This window comes from Lissotriton vulgaris, chromosome 1_1, assembly GCF_964263255.1.
Source record: "Lissotriton vulgaris chromosome 1_1, aLisVul1.2, whole genome shotgun sequence".
Classification (NCBI taxonomy): domain Eukaryota; kingdom Metazoa; phylum Chordata; class Amphibia; order Caudata; family Salamandridae; genus Lissotriton; species Lissotriton vulgaris.
This window is the reverse complement of record NC_141685.1, coordinates 82,015,324-82,034,974: the sequence shown is the minus strand read 5'-3', so window position 1 is coordinate 82,034,974 and position 19,651 is coordinate 82,015,324. Positions and strand designations below refer to the sequence as shown.

The 19,651-nt window shown below is 49.2% G+C and overlaps 2 protein-coding genes across 3 annotated transcripts in view; one reads left to right on the top strand and one right to left on the bottom strand.

The window, feature by feature from the left end:
- LOC147737434 (uncharacterized) overlaps positions 1–19,651 on the top strand; it is a 908,239-nt gene that overhangs the window by 337,636 nt on the left and 550,952 nt on the right. The window lies entirely within an intron of this gene.
- Positions 1–19,651, bottom strand: part of LOC147737437 (uncharacterized) — an 84,355-nt gene that overhangs the window by 23,447 nt on the left and 41,257 nt on the right. The window lies entirely within an intron of this gene.

Here is a 19,651-nt window from a genome sequence, read left to right as displayed (position 1 = left end):
GCATGGGCAGTCTTTAAAGTTGGCCCTATGGCCTGGCTGCCACACCTGAAGCACTTCCCCTGAAAATTGTTTGTATTAAAGGGCTTTGAAGTGGTGCTCGATTTGGGTTTAACAAATCTATCCACCACGACCTTGACATTAGTGTTTTCCTTTTTATCACCTGAACTGTCTTTGCGTATAATATTAACACACGCTTTTGAATGCTTGTGACTTTTGGCTATGGTCAGCACTTCTTGAAGCAATGGCGTGTCTTTTTGCCACAGGGCGTCTCTCTTTTTATCGAGGACTCATCCCAATATGAACTGAACTCTTAAGAGCTCATCTAAAGCTGCACCAAAATTGCACGTGGAAGCCAATTTGCGCAAGGTAGTTATGTACTGTTCTACCGACTCATCCTGCCATTGCTTCCTTCTCCCGAAGTGATATCGTTCAAGGAAAGTACTCACTTTGGTGAGGTAGTGAAAGTACAACTTTTTGATGCAGATCACGTATTCATTAAGAGTGTCAGAGTCACTATCAGAGAGTTCAGGAAGGTGTTCAACGACTTCTTGTCCCTCAGAACTGAAGGAAGTGGCCCTTAGGGGCCACCCGGGTTACTAAGAACCACCTGCTATGCCTTCCCAGGAATGAAGAGTCGGTCAGACAGTAGAGAATATAAACAGGATTTATTATCAGTTCTCGGCAGAGAGAGATCCGGTCAGACCTGAACCCTAAGATGGTTGCTGAGTGGACTGCCTTCCAAACTGGTTACAGTAGGTAAAGAAGCTTCCCAGCCATCTCCAACCCCGCCCACCATGGAAATGTACTGGCTCGAGCTGGACCCGAACAATGGGGGTACAGAGAGATGCGCTACTACTTGCGAGATGGGTACACCTTATCGGCAACTCACGGTTATCGTGCTGGGCCTCAGCGTCTCTAAATGTGGGAGCAGAGCTACACGCTCAGTTTAGTATGTGAAGGGAGAGCAACTTATTCATTAGCAAGTTGAGAAACAACCTTGGACATAAAAGAAAATAACAGTGAAATACAGTGTTCAGCTGAGGCAAGCAATTCTGGATACATGGGCCTATTGCTGGTGCAGCCTATGCAGTCTAAATAAGGATTACAAAATACAAAATGGAGTCACACTTGCTAACTGAGACTTGCACATTGGGATAGCTCAACGGGTTGCATACAAACGTGGTAGCGGCAACTAACTTAGCCATATAATGCTAATGTAATATAGCACAGTTCGAGGATAGCAAGGGATTTTTCAGACTAACAGACCCTCCTTTTAGCATTATATGCTAATTAGCTTTATTTGGCTATCCGGTAGGGTCTTTACAATGATAAGGGGAAAAGGATATAGTTATCTATCCATAGTCAATGTGAAAAGAAAGCAAATGCAAACATCATAAATTGTAATCAATATTCGAAGACTCCCTCGTCGATTAACATTATTGACTGTATTTCTTGCATCATCATGAGAGTGTGCTTATTATTACTTTTTGGTAGTGAGACACTGGGGATGAGTCTACTTATGCAATACGTGCAGCAAGCTGGGTGGCAATTTATGCATAGACAGCATGTGAAAACAAACCCAGCAATAGCTATCAGGAAAAGGAGTATTTTCCAACCCCATAATGTCAATATTCCCCAGAGCCATCCCGAGAGGGACCAGGTACCATTGTCTCCGTGAATTTCTGAAGCCAGTCTATACAATTTCTGCATTGCAGATTTTACAGTCGGGGCACTGACATGTATGTACACGCAGCAGCTGCTGCTGACGATGACATGGCAGGCTCCACCCCTGTCAGCTAAGATAAAATCTAAAACCCTCCGATTTTGAAGCGAGACACGTCTCGTAGCTTGGAGCTCAACTGTAATATTAGTCAGTATACCTGCGGTGGTGTTAAAGACTCCCTCATCTATTCTAGTCAGGCGTCGGATATTGTGGGAATTGAACATCGGACCCCAAAACAGTATGATACCCTTCATTATGTCAGTAAACTGCTGAAATTTCTTTTTTAGCTTTTTTAGTTGGCCAGTATTATCCACAGGAGTGGGAGATCACCGGCTGGACTAGGAGACTGAGCTGAGCTTGTCTGTTGTTGAGTTGTCCCACTTCTAACTTTAGAGCTTTGTGACATAGCACACCAGCTTGGCTGTCTACTAGTTGAACACTGGGGTGCATCTGTGTAGCGAGTGCATGGATGGTGCGCCAAAGCCTGTTAACATTCTTTCACTCCTGGACCATGCCCAGCACGTGAAACACTCTCTTTTTTTTTTAAGTTCAAAAGAATTTTATTTGATAATAATAAAAAGATAAAGACAGGTGTCAAAACAGAATACAATGGAATACAAAGTTAAAGACTCTTAAAAGGGCATAAATGTACAAATGCATTTGCAATAAGAAAAAAATTTGGGTACAAAGCGAAAAATAAGGAAGAGAGACAAGAAAAATGCATGAGCGTAAAATATGGCAATCATAAAAACATTGGGAAAATATAAGAAATTGATACAGTGAAGGATAGATGGAATGTATCGAGCGTTTAGGGGGGTTTGGAAACTTCTTGTTGTGGGGGCAGAGGATGAAACAAACGTTTACTGCATGAGTCCAAATAAAGTGTAACTGGAGTCCATAAGTCCATGCGCTTGACAGCCAAACATGCCGGGAAAACATGAGTGGTATCTAGTCTGTGAAACACTCTCTTAAAAACATCTCTTTAGTCAAATGGCTCTGTCCAGAAGTCCTACACCTCGGCTGCCCTCCACTCTTTCATCCATAAAGGTAGGCCCGGTTCTTACATTTATTCACCTGCTCCACACATGCATTGCCCTGCTATCAACATTCCTTTTCCAGCCGGAGGCCTGTGAACAAGATTTTCAAACCATGTATTTCCCATGACTTTTCATGGATCTCTCCTCCTACTCATGCTTTTCAACACTACCTGTACAAACCACTGTGGCCACATTTAATGGAACAATACTGAGGTGCGCTCATTCTTTCCACAAGATTGAGAATGCACCCCAACAGTGCACGCTGCACATAACACCTAATTAATGCCTTCTGCGACTCTCACACATGCCCGACAAGTACACAGCCCATACCCAGCTTTTACAAAGGCCCACATGCTTAGAACTGCTTTACAAATACACAAAATGCCCAAGGCACAGCTCCACAATGTAAAATAAAGAGAATTCTCAGTGTGAAACACACCAGCAAATGATACAAAGTGTGCTGCATGCCACAAGGGTCTTTATTATATCAGCTGCAGCTGCTTCATCCAGCAGCACAGCTTAATGGCACCAAACCGTTCTTCCTTGGAAAAAGGTGCTATGCATGTGGTGTTTGAACAGCACAAACCTAACCTAAAAGCAGCTGAGCTCCCTATCGGTCCAAGGCAGGGACAGAGTCAATGAGTGATAGGTGAGGCAGCTGTATAGTGGAATTGTTACTGCATTGTGATCAAAGGGCCTGAAACGAGCAGCATGTGTGCTAATTCCTCAGCAGTTTCTTCTCTATGACAGGTAGAGCGATGCAGGCCCAGATCAGACAGAAATGATACATTTATAGCTATGTAGTATTTTGAGATAAAGAACTGGGTAGTAGGACGCTGGCTTCCAATAAGACAGCACCGAGCACCCCACCTCAGCTGCACATGGGGACTGCATTGGCTAGATGAACACTGTGCTCTTGCAACCGCTCAAGTCATGCCTGCTGGCGCTACAACATGTTAGCGAAGGGTTACTTGAATCCTCGATTCCAATTCACATAATTTAACTACACACATCACAGATCTCTCCCCTCACCATATCCAGCGCATGTTTCCTGACTCGACACCAAAGTGCTGCGCGGTAAACTGGGTGACGCCGGCTTCTAACATATGGTGTGGGGGTGCCCATCACTACAGATGCGGTCATATAGATACTTCTTTATATATACTGTGTTAAGTTAGCATGAGCTTTTTACATGTTTAAACGCCATTTTTCCTTCGGCTTCAGTTTGCACACGACACATACTTGTTGTTGTAGCTTTCAACCTAGAAGAGTGATGTGATTTATTTGAGAATAATGTGTTATTATTCTGATATCAGTTTTGCTTGGTACACTGTCTGAACAGTGAGTGCTGAACCCTCTAAGAATAACTCAATACAAGGTTGCTGGGAGATCTGATCTTCACACCACATTAGACATAACATAAATACAGTTGCTGCCAACATTGGGCTCTAAGCGGGTATAAGATAGAGTTACAGGAAATGCAAGAACACACTTGATGATGCTTCGCATGCAGAGAGCTGTTAGCTGATGATGTGATCCTCCCCTCCTGACATTTAGAGGTATGGGCCCGCCCTGCTAAAACCCAAATGAGACCTTCATAATATAATATAATATGCTAAATAGGGAGGTGAGAAATAGGTGTTGTTAATTCCTATTCATTTTAGCATTATAATATGCTATCATCGTTTGCGTACTATGGACTAGTAGCTATGCTGATAACTTTGATTCTTATCATCTGTTTGTTTGTATTATATAAGATACTGCGTTTGAGAACATTGCATTGATTAATAAATATTTCAAATATGCACGTGTCCTCTTTACTCCATGTTCTGGTTTGAAATGATTATAGAACGAAAGAGTGTTTATGTGTTCCACGATACCTGAGGTAACCTAAGTTCATGTTCTGGTTTGTCTAAGTCATTGGGAGTTTGTTATGACCAATGAGACACTGTAGCTAGTTCGGTAAGGGGATTTTGGATACTGAGGTGAGTTTTGGGTCACCCTAATTCACTAAGGTTCTAGATCTCTATGCACAGTTCTGCGGGAGAACGGAAACCCTGCTACATGGCGCCCATACGTTGGTGATCTTATATCATGACACTTGAGTAGTATATCATACAAACCTTAACCCCTTCATTGTCGTTTCCGGTAAACGGTGGTGTCGGAAAAACCTACCTATTTTTGAAATAGGTCTTTTCAAGCTTGAATCTATCTAAAACGGTTTCTTTGAATTACTACCCAGTTGTGCTACAGAGTTTGCTTTGTTTTTTTTATTTCCGGTGCTGTCATGGCACTAGCCGTGGACATTCCGCTACATAGTCGCATTGCGGTGCGTGACCATTTGCGGGCTTATGATCTTCCCTTAGAAGGCTTGGCTGTGGTTATGGTCAAGTCAAGTCAAGTCAGAGAATTTATATAGCGCACTACATACCCAGAGGGTCTCAAGGCGCTTAAGGAGGGGTGGGGAATTACTTGTCAAATATCCACGTTTTAAGTTGCTTTCTGAATGCTAGGTGGTTCTGGGTAAGGCGAAGGTAAGTGGGAAGTGAGTTCCAGGTTTTAGCTGCCAGGTAGGAGAAGGATCTACCTCCCATGGTGGTCTTGTTGATGCGAGGTACAGTGGCAAGGGCTTGGTTGGAAGAACGAAGCTGGCGGGAGGGGGTGTAGAAAGACAGTCGTGTGTTGAGGCATTCTGGTCCGATTTCGTAGAGTGCTTTGTGTGTGTGGGTTAGGAGCCGGAAAGTGATCCTCTTATTGACGGGAAGCCAGTGGAGGTTTTTCAGGTGATCAGAGATGTGTTCTTTACGCGGGATGTCTAATATGAGTCTGGCTGAGGCGTTTTGGATTCGTTGGAGTTTTTTCTGGAGTTTAGCGGTAGTCCCGGCGTAGAGGGTGTTTCCATAGTCCAGTCGGCTCGTGACCAGAGCGTGGGTGACCGTTTTCCTAGTTTCGGTGGGGATCCAACGAAATGTTTTTTTGAGCATGCGAAGAATGTTGAAGCAGGATGAGGAGACAGCGTTGACTTGTCTGTTCATTGAAAGTGAGGAATCCAGGATGATGCCCAGGTTCCGTGCGTGGTCTGTCGGGATGGGTGCTTTTCCAAGGGCTTCTGGCCACCAAGAGTCGTCCCATGCGGAGGGGGAGGTACCTAAGATGAGAACTTCTGTTTTATCTGAGTTCAGTTTCAGACGGCTGTGTTTCATCCATTCGGCTACTTCTTTCATTCCTTCGTGTAGATTAGTTTTGGCGGTGCTAGGGTCATTGGTGAGTGATAGGATCAGTTGAGTGTCATCCGCGTAGGAGATGATGTTGAGGTTGTGATGGCGGGCGATGGCCGCGAGGGGGCTCATGTATACGTTGAAAAGGGTGGGGCTGAGTGAAGATCCTTGTGGTACGCCGCAGATTACTTCAGTGGCCTCTGACTTGAATGGTGGGAGGCTGACTTTCTGGGTTCTTCCGGTGAGGAACGAGGTGATCTATTCCAGTGCTTTTCCTTGGATTCCGATGTTTCTGAGGCGCTGTAGAAGGGTGCTATGGCAGACTGTGTCGAAGGCTGCGGAGAGGTCGAGGAGGATGAGGGCGACTGTGTCTCCATTGTCCAGTAGAGTCCGAATGTCGTCTGTTGCTGCGATGAGGGCAGTCTCAGTGCTGTGTTTTGCTCGGAAGCCGGACTGTGAGGAGTCGAGGGATTTGTTGGTTTCGAGGAAGGCGGCGAGCTGGTTGTTGACAGCTTTCTCGATGACTTTGGCCGGGAATGGAAGGAGCGAGATGGGGCGGTAATTTTTGAGTTCGGTGGGGTCCGCTGTGGGTTTCTTCAGAAGGGCGCTGAGTTCAGCGTGTTTCCAGCTTTCCGGGAAGGTGGCGGAATTGAAGGAGCAGTTGATGACATCTCGGAGGTGCGGTGCTATGATGGAGTCTGCTTTGTTGAAGATGTGGTGAGGGCATGGGTCTGTGGGGGATCCTGAGTGGATGGAGTTCATCAGGCGGATGGTGTCCTCAGTGGAGATTGTGTTCCAGTCATTAAGGATGTTCGAGGGGGGTGAAGGTCCAGCAGATGGTTGGGTGGGTTGGTCTCCGGGTTGTTTGTCGAAGCTGTTGTGGATGTCTGCAATTTTGTTGTGGAAGAATGAGGCTAGGGAGTCGCAGAGGGCTTGAGAGGGGGTGATGTCGTTAGAGTTGGCCGAGGGATTGGTAAATTCCTTGACGATGTTGAAAAGTTCCTTGCTGTTGTGGGCGTTGTTATCTAGTCGTTCCTTGAAGGCGGTTTTCTTGGCCTTTCGGATCAGTTGGTAGTGTATGCGGGTGGCGTTTTTGAAGGCGTTCTTGGTGCTGGTGGTTGGGTCTTTTTTCCAGGCCTTCTCAAGGGAGCGGCAGAGTTTCTTGGATTTCTTAAGATCATCGTTGAACCATGAGGCCTTCTTGCTGCCAAGTTTGCTTTGTCGTTTTTTCAGTGGTGCTAGGATGTCGGTGCTGTTGGATAGCCATAGGGTGAGGTTGGTGGCGGCTTGGTCGGGGTTTGAGGAGTGGGCTGGGGGGTTTAGAAGAAGCGATGAGGAGATCTGGTCGATGGTGATTTTGTTCCCAGTTGTTTAAGTCCGAGGTTGGCGAGGTTGTCCAAAAGGGTGGTGGAGTTGCGGTCGTTGTTCTTTTCAAGGTGAAAGTTGAGGTTTCCCAGAAGGATGTAATCTTTGGAGGGGAGCGCGTGTGGAGTGATGAAGTCCGTGATGTCCTCACTAAATTGTGCGCGGGGTCCTGGTGGCCTGTAAAGGAGGGTGCCTCTGAGTGTGGTCTTGGGGTCGATGTGGATCTGGAAGTGAAGGTGTTCGGAGTTGGCGAGGTTGACGTCAGAGCTGGTTGAGATGTGGATGGATTTCTTATGGACGATAGCGATTCCTCCTCCTGTGTGGCCGGTACGGTCCTTGCGTATGATCTTATAATCTTCTGGGATGGCAATGGTGATGTCTGGGGCGGAGGAGGCGTTCATCCATGTTTCAGTAAGGAAGGCGACGTCCGGAGAGATGGTGTCTAGTAGATTCCATAGGTCAATGGCGTGCCTGTGGACCGATCGGGTGTTGAGCAAGATGCATTGTAGGTGGTTGGTGTCGGGAATCTGAGGTGTGATCGTAGCGGAGTTGTTGACGGTGCTGATGAATTTGCAGGAGTAGCATGAGAAAGGTCCATGGGTGTGTCCAGGAGCGGCTTGGACGCAGTTGGGGGGACGGCCGGGGTTAAGGGCTAGGAGGGTGGTGGCATCGTAGGTAATGCGGGAGGGCTGGGCAATGCGAGGGCCAGGGGGGTTGGCGCTGGGCGCGGTCCAGGCGCGGACGGGCGTAGACGGGCTTACCTTTGGCGCACCTTCGGCATGTACGTAGCGCGTGGGGGCATTGGCCATAAATGGATGGTGGAGGGGGCGGAGCGTGGGAGGGTGAGCTGGGAGGCGTTAGCGAAGGGGGAGGGACGGGCTGCAGGAACAACAAAATGGAGGGCTTCCAAACAAACAACACGACACAATGCGAGGCCAAAGTAAATGCACAATAGCAGATGCGATCAGTGAAAACGGCCGCGCTATGCACACAGGTAATTAACAATATTAGAAATCCTGAGATGAATAATTGCAGTGACAGCACAATACCCCTAAGACAAAAACTGCAGAACTGTTAAGAACTACGCATATGCGGAGCGCTACGCTGGGGACTGGGCGCTTAAGCACGAGTGGGAAATGCCAATAAGGAGATATTGCTAGTGAATGAAATGTCAGAAAGTCAGCGCTACGATACCCCAATGGCGCTTGTAGGTCGGGAGGTGAGCAAGGAGCAACCGCTTCACTGGGAGTTCAGCTGGTCACAGGGGCACCTCAGCCGAGTGCTTCCAAGTGCTTCGTGGGTGGGAGGGTGAGCTGGGAGGCGTTAGCGAAGGGGGAGGGACGGGCTGCAGGAACAACAAAATGGAGGGCTTCTAAACAAACAACACGACGCAATGCGAGGCCAAAGTAAATGCACAATAGCAGATGCGATCAGTGAAAACGGCGGCGCTATGCACACAGGTAATAAACAATATTAGAAATCCTGAGATGAATAATTGCAGTGACAGCACAATACGCCTAAGACAAAAACTGCAGAACTGTTAAGAACTACGCATATGCGGAGCGCTACGCTGGGGACTGGGCGCTTAAGCACGAGTGGGAAATGCCAATAAGGAGATATTGCTAGTGAATGAAATGTCAGAAAGTCAGCGCTACGATACCCCAATGGCGCTTGTAGGTCGGGAGGTGAGCAAGGAGCAACCGCTTCACTGGTATGAACTGCTCACCCATACGAACTTTTCTATTCGTGGGTGACCTTTCCGGCAGTGGACGCAAATTCTGGAGTGTTCCACTCGTATACTGCCTCACCTGTACCTGCTGAGTATGCTCCGTACAGGGCACAGGAAGTTCCTATAGATGTTTGGCAGCATGGAGTTTGGTTTGGTGGCGCCCTACCCCATTCTTTAACCGCTCCGAGATTAGGTCCTTTGTCCATTCCGGGCACAAATTGGCCCGCTTTGGCTGGATTTACTCCTCACCCTAATCACGACAATTGTACCTTGGCTGAACTTAGGCGACTTCATGTTGTCGCTATTGCCGTGATTAGAGCGCTTGTACATTACACAAGTCGTAATGTTCAAGGTGCAGCCCCTAGAGGTGCAGCCCTTTCGGCAGGGCAGGCTGGTTTGAAAATCAGTCCTGTCATGGTGAATTCCGTAATGGGCAAGAAGCCCCAGGATAAGGATGATTTTCCTTTCTGGCTTGCCGAGAAATTTGACCAGCTGGAGGCTGTGTTTCCTAATACGACTCCTGGTGAAAAGCACCGGATTCTTACGCTTAGTTTGCCGAAAGATTTGGCCCCTGAGCTTGTTGACTGTGAGACCTGGGGTAAGACTTTTGCAGCGGTCTATTCGAGATGCTTTGGCACCCCGTCTATGTCCTATCTGTCTACGGTCCTTAAACATGTTCAAGATGATAACGGACCGGAGTCTGCGGTTGAGTTAGGTATGCGCCTGTGTGGCACCTTTGATGTAGTTTGCGATCTGATGTTGCGAATGTCAAGGGGGATGCAGTGAACTTTCAGGTGGCTAACGATTTGGCGGTAATTCCCGATGCCGAGAAACCCTGACAGTTAGCAAGGATAATTTTGGCGGCTTATAAAACTGTTGGCCGCAATTCTAAGGGTCTTAAGCCTTTTTCTACTAAGGAGAAGAAGCAGCCCCAGGGACAAACTTCGGAAACGGACGTTCAGCCCAAGTCCAAGAAACAAAATTGGCCTAAAAAACAGAAACAGGGTAAGCAACAGCAACAATAACAAACACAGGTTTCTCGTCCTGCGTCTCCGTTGCCTGCGCAGTCGGATCGTGTTTATGATTTGCGCGATCGCGCGATGATTAAATCACCTGAACGTTTTCAGGCTTCTGACCAACGCTCTCCTCGTTCCTTTCAGGACTCATCGGCCCGACAACCGGTGGAGGAGGGGGCGGCAGGAGCAGGGGTGGACAACAAGGACGTGGTCAGCCCCGCCCGCGAACCGGTGGAGAGCAGCAGGAAGGCACTACGCCCAAGAGACCTCAGTTTGCCAAGAAGAAAGTCGCCGCCTTAACAGCGCATCGATATGCCCCAGATAGTGAGAACGCTGCTTCGGAATCTGACGTGGGCTCTGACCTTGCTGGACAGCGCGGCGGAGATTACCATAGTGAGAGAGGCGCTCCGTCCACTACTGAAGGTGACAGCGACTGATACTTATGTTGTCATTGAAACAGCAGACACAAGAGTTGCTCTCCCTGATAGACTTTTTAAAATTGTCCTGTTAATAGAAGGTGACATACAGCGAACTGTAAAAGGGGTATTTTGGGAAAATCTTTCGTCTATGTATGACATTTTGCTTTCGGAGGCTGACTGGCCCCCATCTTTTGTTCTCGCAGCTCCGCAAGGGGAGGAGGTAATCCTCCCCAGTTTCGCGCACACTGTTTCGAGAGTGGAAGCGCTGCATTTTGCAGAAGAGTGGGCTCTGGCGCTTGCGCCGGCTGTGTACCGCAATCAATATGGCTGGGATAAATTGTCTCCGAGCCACGAGATTCCTTTACGGTCTCAGCCTCAACCCCAATATCCCATACGACGTGAAGCCAAAGCTTCAGTCGCGGCTATCCTTGAACAATTGGAATATCAAAGTGTAATTGAAACGTGTGTGTCACCAATGAATAATCCCCTTTTTACTGTGAACAAGCTGGACGGCTCATATCGTTTGGTTTTGGATTACCGGCATTTGAACTCACATTGTCGTAACTGTGCAGTACAGAATACTCACGGCTCTGCCCTAGTGAATAGTCTTGAGCGTAAACGGTTCAAAACCACGCTTGACATTTCCAATGGTTTTTATGCCCATAGATTGGATGGTCTTAGTTCCCAATAGACCTCCTTTACATGCGGTGGTGTGCAAAAAATGTTTCGGCGTCTCCCAATGGGCTATAAGAATAGTCCTGGAGTGTTTCCTCCCGCATAGTCTCTCTTTTGGAGAGAATCGACCCAGTTGCTTGTTCGTATGTGGATGACATTTATCTCACTGACGACGAACTTTGGGAGCATCTGTGTCGTGTTAATAGCATAATTTGTAGCTTTGCAGACATGGGTTACAAGTTTAACTTTGCAAAATTGCACATTGCGGAGTACACAGTGTTGTTTCTGGGCTACAAGCTTAACAATGAAGGAAAGGGGTTGGCTCCTCATTTCCTGGAGAAATGCGCACAGTTGCGCTCTCCGACAACGCTGAAAAAATTACAATCTTTACTGGGCTTCTTGAATTTCGGGAGAACTTACATTCCGGAATATGCCCAGCGTATCAAGCTGTTGTATGCTTTGATACAACCATCTTTTTCCAAATCATGCTGGCTGCCAGAGCATTCAGCTATTCTGCAGTCCTTGCAAGCTGATTTGCTCGTTTCTGAATACTTACAGACTCGTGATAACCAGACCAACCTGGTGATAAGAATTATCCCTGGGACAGTGGGTTTCACTTACCTAACTTTTAATGAAGGAGATACAGTACCTATTGCTTACAAGTCACACTTGTACACTTCGACTGAAATGCGATTTTCCACTGTGGAGAAAGTTTTGACGGCTGTGCAGATGGCAATTCTCAAGGAACGTGCCCTGTCACAGGGAAAACGCATGTTGGTTGTTACCCCGTGTCCTGCCTTGGAGGCAGTTACGAAAGCCAGTGTACCAAATTCCAAAGCTTTGCACCCTCGGTGGATTCAATGGGCTGCATCCTTGTCATCCCAGGATGTCACGTTTATTTTTGACGCCACTTTACGGTCGCAGGAGTACTTACAGTATGAATTCGTTCATCCGGGTCCTTTAGCAATGCGGCCGTTGGAGGATTTCCATTGCATCATTTACACTGATGGGTCGGCGCAGGTTGCACATGGCTCTAAACATGCCTACGTTTCCGCATGCGCCATTGTGGTCGGTGCCATGGTGAACGATGAGTTCAAGTCCAGTGTCGTGCACACGCAGACACTTGGGGACTGCACCGCACAATTAGCAGAACTACGTGCTTTAATGCTCGCATTGGAGTACGCTGATCCTTGTGTGACGACTTTAATCGTAAGTGATTCTTACTACTGTGTCCAGTCTTACAATGAGAACTTGTTCTTTTGGATTCAGAATGAATTTCGTGATTCCAAAGGTAGCACAATAAAACATAAAATGATCTGGGTCCGAGTGGCTGAACTTAAGGAAAAGTTACCACTCGTGTTTGTGATTCATACTCTTGGCCACCAGCGTGTGGGAGTACACGCTGTCGGTAATTCGCTTGCTGATGAAGCGGCGAAGTCAGCAGTATCAAAATACTTAGTTGCAGCTGTTACACGGTCCACAAGTAAAATAGATGATGACATCTTGGTGGCTGTTGCGGCCACTGAGAAGGGAGGTAAATATCCTGCGGGGTTCCCTTCAAAGTACACATACCATTTAAGTCCCGATAAGGTTCCTTATGTGAAAATTCCTGATGTTGGTGAACGCTTAGTTCCCAACTCGGATCGCAGAGCTACTCTGATTACAGCGGCTCATGAAGGTGTGGCGTCTGCGCATGCCGGCGTCTCCGCAACTGTAACTCAGCTACAACAGAGGTTCTGGTGGCGGGGACTGTACAAACAGACGCGTGATTATGTCCTTCAATGTGACATTTGCCAGCAGATCAAGCCTTCGACTGCTGCGCGTCCTCCACAGACACAGTTGTACATTTCTAATAAACCACTAGGATGTGTTTATTTAGATCACTGCAGTCCTTTTTCTTCTGATACTGTGTATAAGTACATCTTAGTAGCAGTTGATTCATGCACACGCTTTGTGTGGGTATGGCCCCATCGCAGCGCTGATTCACGGACTGTCATCAGAGATTTGCGTGTCTTTGTAGGGATTTTTGCCTGTGGTACCTTCCATTCGGTTCAGGGTCCGGCTTTTGCCTCTAAGGCGTATAAGGATGCTATGGTTTCGTTGGGGGTCCAAGTCAAGTTTTCGTCTCCGTACAGACCTGAGGGTAACGGTGTAGTGGAACGAATGAACCGTGACTTAAAGCAATCTTTGACAGCTCGAGTTATAGGCACTGGCAGAAACTGGCTAGCCCAACTCAATGGCGTGCAGCGTGCTCTTAATAATCTCCCTAGAAGGTCTCTGGGTGGGCGGACCCCATACGAAATGCTCTTTGGTATCAAGATGTTTGTTCCTGACCTCGACGGTCTAGACTGCAAGGCCCAGGCCGCGGCCTTTGACGTAGATGAACATTGCAATATTTTACAGGATTTACAAAAGACCGGAGACAGTCTAGCTAAAGAACATTTGCCCTCCACATCGGATGATGCGTTGCAGATCCCGGTAGTTGGCTGGCTACCCCAAGTTGGAGAACTGGTTCAAGAGAAGATCGATAACAAGAAAGAATTTGGTCCTTCGTATCGTGCACCGGTTCGAGTTCTTGGAGTGAAGGGCACGAGAACAGTCATATTACCACCACTTCCAGGTCGTAAGGAAAACAGATTTATCTCAATTGACAATGTCAAGACACACAGGGTGGCCGATTCTTCATAGCATGACACCGGCAGTATCCTGTCCTTCCATGGTGAGACATTCTGTGTTGGCCATTACTTCTAGTGCTGAGCCAGCGGTGACCCTCGAGATGCCTGTTGTTTCCACTCCTTTATTAAATACTTTTGCTATCAATGACAATGATGACCTGAATTATAATTATTCATCTGCTTTATAAATGCCTGATTTACAGACTCGTTTGGCCACAGAATCCAGATTCTCTTTTGAATCTGTTTCAACACATTCGAAAAAACCCTCACGTTTAGCGACATATGTCACATTATTTAAAAATTATTTTTTGATTCCCCCTTGGGCATATATTTGGCTGGTTCTTTTTTCAATTTATATTTTTATGTCAATTGGTTTTGTGTTTTATTTTTTCCGTCTGATCGTTGGACATTATGTCAAAGAAAGAACAGGAATTCGACACCTTAATGGAACAGTGGCCCCACTTTCCTCGTCACATTCAGCACATAGACTGAAAAGAGAGTTGAATACAGTTAACATCACTGCTTGGCCTGTCCTTGAAGGGATTGTGTGGGATGCGGTTAGGTTTCAAATTTATGGCCCCACTGAAGTGATTAATGTTCCAAATGTGCTTAGAGTGAATATGGGGGATGTAGTGAAACAAAACATACGTTCTGATGATTGGGATATTCAGGCCGTGGAAGCATTATTCTCTGATTTGAAATATTATGCCTCCTTTGATGCTGAGGATTTATACTTAGATTCTATTGATTATGGTGATTTGTTCTGCTTTCAACATTATGGTAATCATTTTCTGCATAAAACAAGTTCCAGGAGGGTTAATGTGAATTACACACATTGGGAACATTTCCCAGCTCCAATACAAGGCAGCTCCAGTACATTTCTGGAAAAATACAAGACACACTTGATGATGCTTCGCATGCAGAGAGCTGTTAGCTGATGATGTGATCCTCTCCTCCTGACATTTAGAGGTATGGGCCCGCCCTGCTAAAACCCAAATGAGACCTTCATAATATAATATAATATGCTAAATAGGGAGGTGAGAAATAGGTGTTGTTAATTCCTATTCATTTTAGAATTATAATATGCTATCACCGTTTGCGTACTATGAACTAGTAACTATGCAGATAACTTTGATTCTTATAATCTGTTTGTTAGTATTATATAAGATACTGCGTTTGAGAACATTGCATTGATTAATAAATATTTCAAATATGCACGTGTCCTCTTTACTCCATGTTCTGGTTTGAAATGATTATAGAACGAAAGAGTGTTCATGTGTTTCACGATACCTGAGGTAACCTAAGTTCATGTTCTGGTTTGTCTAAGTCATTGGGAGTTTGTTATGACCAATGAGACACTGTAGCTAGTTCGGTAAGGGGATTTTGGATACTGAGGTGAGTTTTGGGTCACCCTAATTCACTAAGGTTCTAGATCTCTATGCACAGTTCTGTGGGAGAAAGGAAACCCTGCTACATGGCACTCGCCTGACCATTCATTAATATGCAGACACATCCAGTTACATGGTTCTTGTAATCAGGACCGGCCTAATTTGGCTTGTGTTTTAAAAGGCAAACCAGTTCCAGCAATAGTTCCCATATTTACATTGACAAATGGTAGTTATTTGCTTTTGAATAATGAGTAGTGTTGTGGTTTAATAATCGGTATCGCTTATGTGGTAACTGTATCTGAACGTGTGGTGTATTGCAAGAACGTGCTATATCCTCCCACACATGGGAATTCAGATGTTTCCATCTGGCCGCGCATCCCAACCTTGAAAGCGGAGTTCAATGGTTTGAGTAGAATAAGAGCCCTTTTGTCTCAAAAAGAAGTGGCCCTGGGGGCTTGGCCAAGATGGCGGCGTGATCGGTCGCAGGTCCCGAAGGCTCCCTGCCCGATCCCGCCGGATAGCACCATACTGCACTGCCAGGTCTCCCCGGGGCTAGCCCTACAACAGCGCCTGCAGCCTGCAGCCCGCCCGAGCCTCCGGTGCCCTGACTGTAAATTCTGGAGCCGGGCGCGGGTCCGTGGACGATGAGACCCATAGAAGGCGGCAGTGCAATGGTGGCCGCCGCGATCCCGTAGTGCTCAACGTGTTCACTACCCCCGGATTTGAGGGACTCGGCGGTGGCCTGAAATATCCACCTGCACGGCCTTACTGCACCCCCTGATTCTGCGGCCCTGCCTGGTACGCACCGCGGCTCTCGGGACCCGACCGGCGGAGGGACACGCGCCGGCCGGGCGGCGCACTACTCGACCCCCCGGCTTTGGGCCTTCTGGCGCTGCCTGGCGGACAGGCCCAGCGGGGACGAGCTGGGCCCGTGGGGCGCCCGACGACGTGGCGGCTTGGCCAGCGGCGCCGGGGGATCACGGGGACCCCCACCAGCTGAGCAGCACCACTGCAGCCAACGGACCACACCGCCACGACACCCTACCAGCCGGTGCAGAACTGCGCTTCAGGCCCACCTGAGGGGCTGGTCGACTGCGGCCTAACGGATCGAGGCCAGAACCAGAGCCACCCCTGCACCATCACTCAGGGCAACTACCACCAGGTGAGAGGGGCTACGGTGGGTCGCGCCGCAACACTCGGGTGGCAAAACCGAGCCTCCGGCGTGAAGACGCCCAGAGCTGCCGAGCTGCGTCCCCATTGCGACAGGGGGGACGTGCCCGCATCTATGACTGACTTCTTTGCTGCCCAGCACCGCCACATGAACAGACAGTAACGCGGAGCGTCTCTGCCTGGTGCACGACGCCGCTCCCAGGGCCTGGCCGGCGGAGAGGGGCGCGCCGACCTGACACCGCGCTACTTGACCCCCCCGGCATTGGGCCTTCTGGTGCTACCCGACGGACGAGTCCGGCGGGGCCGAGGTGGGCCTGTGGGGCGCCCAGCATTGTGACGGCTTGGCTGGCAGCGCCGCAGAGAACGTAAGGGCCCCACCAGCTGGGAGGCGCTGCTGGGGCCAACGGACTGCACCACCACGGCACCCCACCGGCCTGTGCTGAGCTGAGCTCCGGGCCTACATGGGGGGCTGATCGCCTACGGCCTAGCGGGTCCGCGAGCCACTACGGGACAGAGGCCAGAACCTGGACACCTCAGCACCGGCATTCAGTTCAGCTATATCCAGGTGAGAGGGGCTGAAGTGGGCCGAGCCACAACACTCGAGGGGCAGAACCGAGCCCCCGGCGAGGGGTATCCCAGGGCTGCCAAACTGCGTCCCTATTGCGACAGTAGGGGGGGTGCCTGCATCAGCGCTAGACTTCTGTTGCCCAGCATTGCCACGGGGCCAAGCGGCCATTCCCGCCTGTGCACTCCTGCGCCGCCCGCTTCCCATATTGACCCTACGCCGGGCTGCCACCCACAGCGAGCACCTGAGCACCCACCCTGCTGACCGCCGCCAGGAAGGCCATATAACGCCATCAGTGAGCCGAGGACATGGAACGACCGACCACCCGAGACGCGCAGTCTCGCCTTTGCCTTCACACAGCGGCGCCGCGACATCCCCACTGACGAGCTCGCAACCCGCTGGGGCCCCGGCTATGACATGGCGGGACAGCGATCAAAGAAGGGGTCGCAGACACTTCCAGAACTCCTGGCCAAAAACCAACCGAAATTGAGCAAGGACCCGCCCTCTCCGGTCACCGCGAAAACATCGCTGAAACCAGCGGACGATCATCACTAGGAACTTTTGGAGACACTCTTTAATTCACTCAGGGACGACTTCAGGTCCTTAAAAGAAGAGGTGGCGGGAGAGGTCTGGGAACTCCGGCGAGACGTGGAGGGCCTGGGGGAGCGAGTGGTCGCAGTGGAGGAAGCTGATCAGACCAGGAGCCTGGAAATCACACAACTCCAGCAGGAAATAGTGCGACTCACTGACCAACAGATGGACCTCCAGGCCCATACAGAAGATCTTGAGAACCGCTCCCGTCGGAACAACATACGGGTCCGGGGTGTTCCTCAGAAAACGGAGGCGTCTGATGTCACCAGCTACCTACAGGCCTTATTCAGGGCCGTTCTGGGCGAGCCGGAAGACTTCGAGATACGCATCGACAGGGCGCATAGGGTTGGGTTGCCCAGACGCTCCTCTGCTCCGCCACCTGACATATTGGCCTTTTTACCCGACTTTCCGTTGAAAGAGCGGATTCTCCGAGAAGCACGGCGAGCCCAACCTCTGCAATTCCAGGGGAACTCTATAGCCCTGTACCAGGACCTCTCGGCCATCACCCTGCAAAAGCGCAAAGAATTCAGGAAAGCAACAGACTTCCTACGGCAACATGAGACTCCGTATTCCTGGGGACACCCGTTCCAACTCATTTTCAAATGGAACGGGAAGTTGCACCAGCTACGCTCACTTAAAGACACGTGCACCCTCCTAGGTATCGAACACGATGATGACGAACTCGCTCCCAGCTCATCCCAAAGGCCTTCTGAAGGGGACTGGCAGACAGTGAAACGCAGGAGATCGCCCTCGCACCACCTGAAGCCGGACGCCTCCATCATCACGCAGGAACGAGCGACAGCAGTGGCGGAAGAAGCCAAAGAGACCTCTTCTTCTGGGTGAAGTCTGTACTATCCGGGAGATCAACCTTAGCTTAACTCATCTCCAAGTGAGGGGCGGGATTCGGGCGGGGGGGCGATGTGACCGCCACGGGACATGACCCAAACGAGGACCTTTACCACAGCCCTGTGTGGAGTACCAGGACTGGGACTATACCTATTTACTTTTGGGTGTTGGGGCCTGGGTAGTGGGTGGGGGGTGGAGGGGACTGTTTGCAAAAGTTTAACTTCATGGCCTCTGACTGTGAATGTTTGGGGTGTTTTGGGGTGGCTGTTGGGGTGGGAACCAGTGTGCCGGGGGGACAATGATTTTTGTAGTGCAGCTGCGTCGTTTATCCTTACCTCAATACTATAGCTCCCTCGGGGGGTGGCCATACCAACATACACGAATCTGCCTACTACACCCATACCCTTTCTATGTGCCACACGAGAGCCAGGGCTTGCCCTGAGTGACACTGCGCTACTGAACGCTGTCCGACTCGTACCTTGTGATCATGGCTAACCCTAAACTGAAGTTATTGACGCTAAACGTCAAAGGCCTGAACAACCCCATTAAAAGAAGGGCGATACTCTCTTATTTGGAACACTCTGGGGCCGACCCCTGTCTCCTTCAAGAGACTCACCTGCTACCCAAGGACTGGCACAGGATGCGCTCACGCGCCTTCCCCCAACAATTCTTTTCTTCCCTTCCCACAAAGAAAGCCGGGGTGGCCATCTTGATATCTAGACACTTTCGCGGGAAGGTGGGGGTCAAAGCGGGTGAGGTCAAGGGCCGTCTTCTCGCGCACAATTTCCAGCTAGGCAGTATGGGACTTACAATAGGGTCAGTTTATGCTCCTAACACAGGACAAGAAGCATTTTTGAAAGATGCACTCTCTGAATCCCTCCAAACATCCAACACACTTCTGCTTATCGGGGGGGACCTCAAGTTAGTCATGGACTCCACTAAAGACAGATCGGGACACCACTATGGAGACACTGGGGCTCTCACTGAGTCAGGGGTGGAATGGCTGCGGGATAGGGGTTTGGTGGATTTATGGCGAGCCGCACACCCGAACGCAACGCAATACACCTTCTATTCTCACGTCCATCACACATATGCCAGGCTAGACCACTTCATTGGATCATCGGAGCTGATCTCTAACTTAGCTGAGATTGACATTGTGCCTGCGGCGCTCTTGGACCACGACGCAGTAGAACTGACTATCACTGCCCCTACGCCCTCCCGCCCCCGCGGTGCA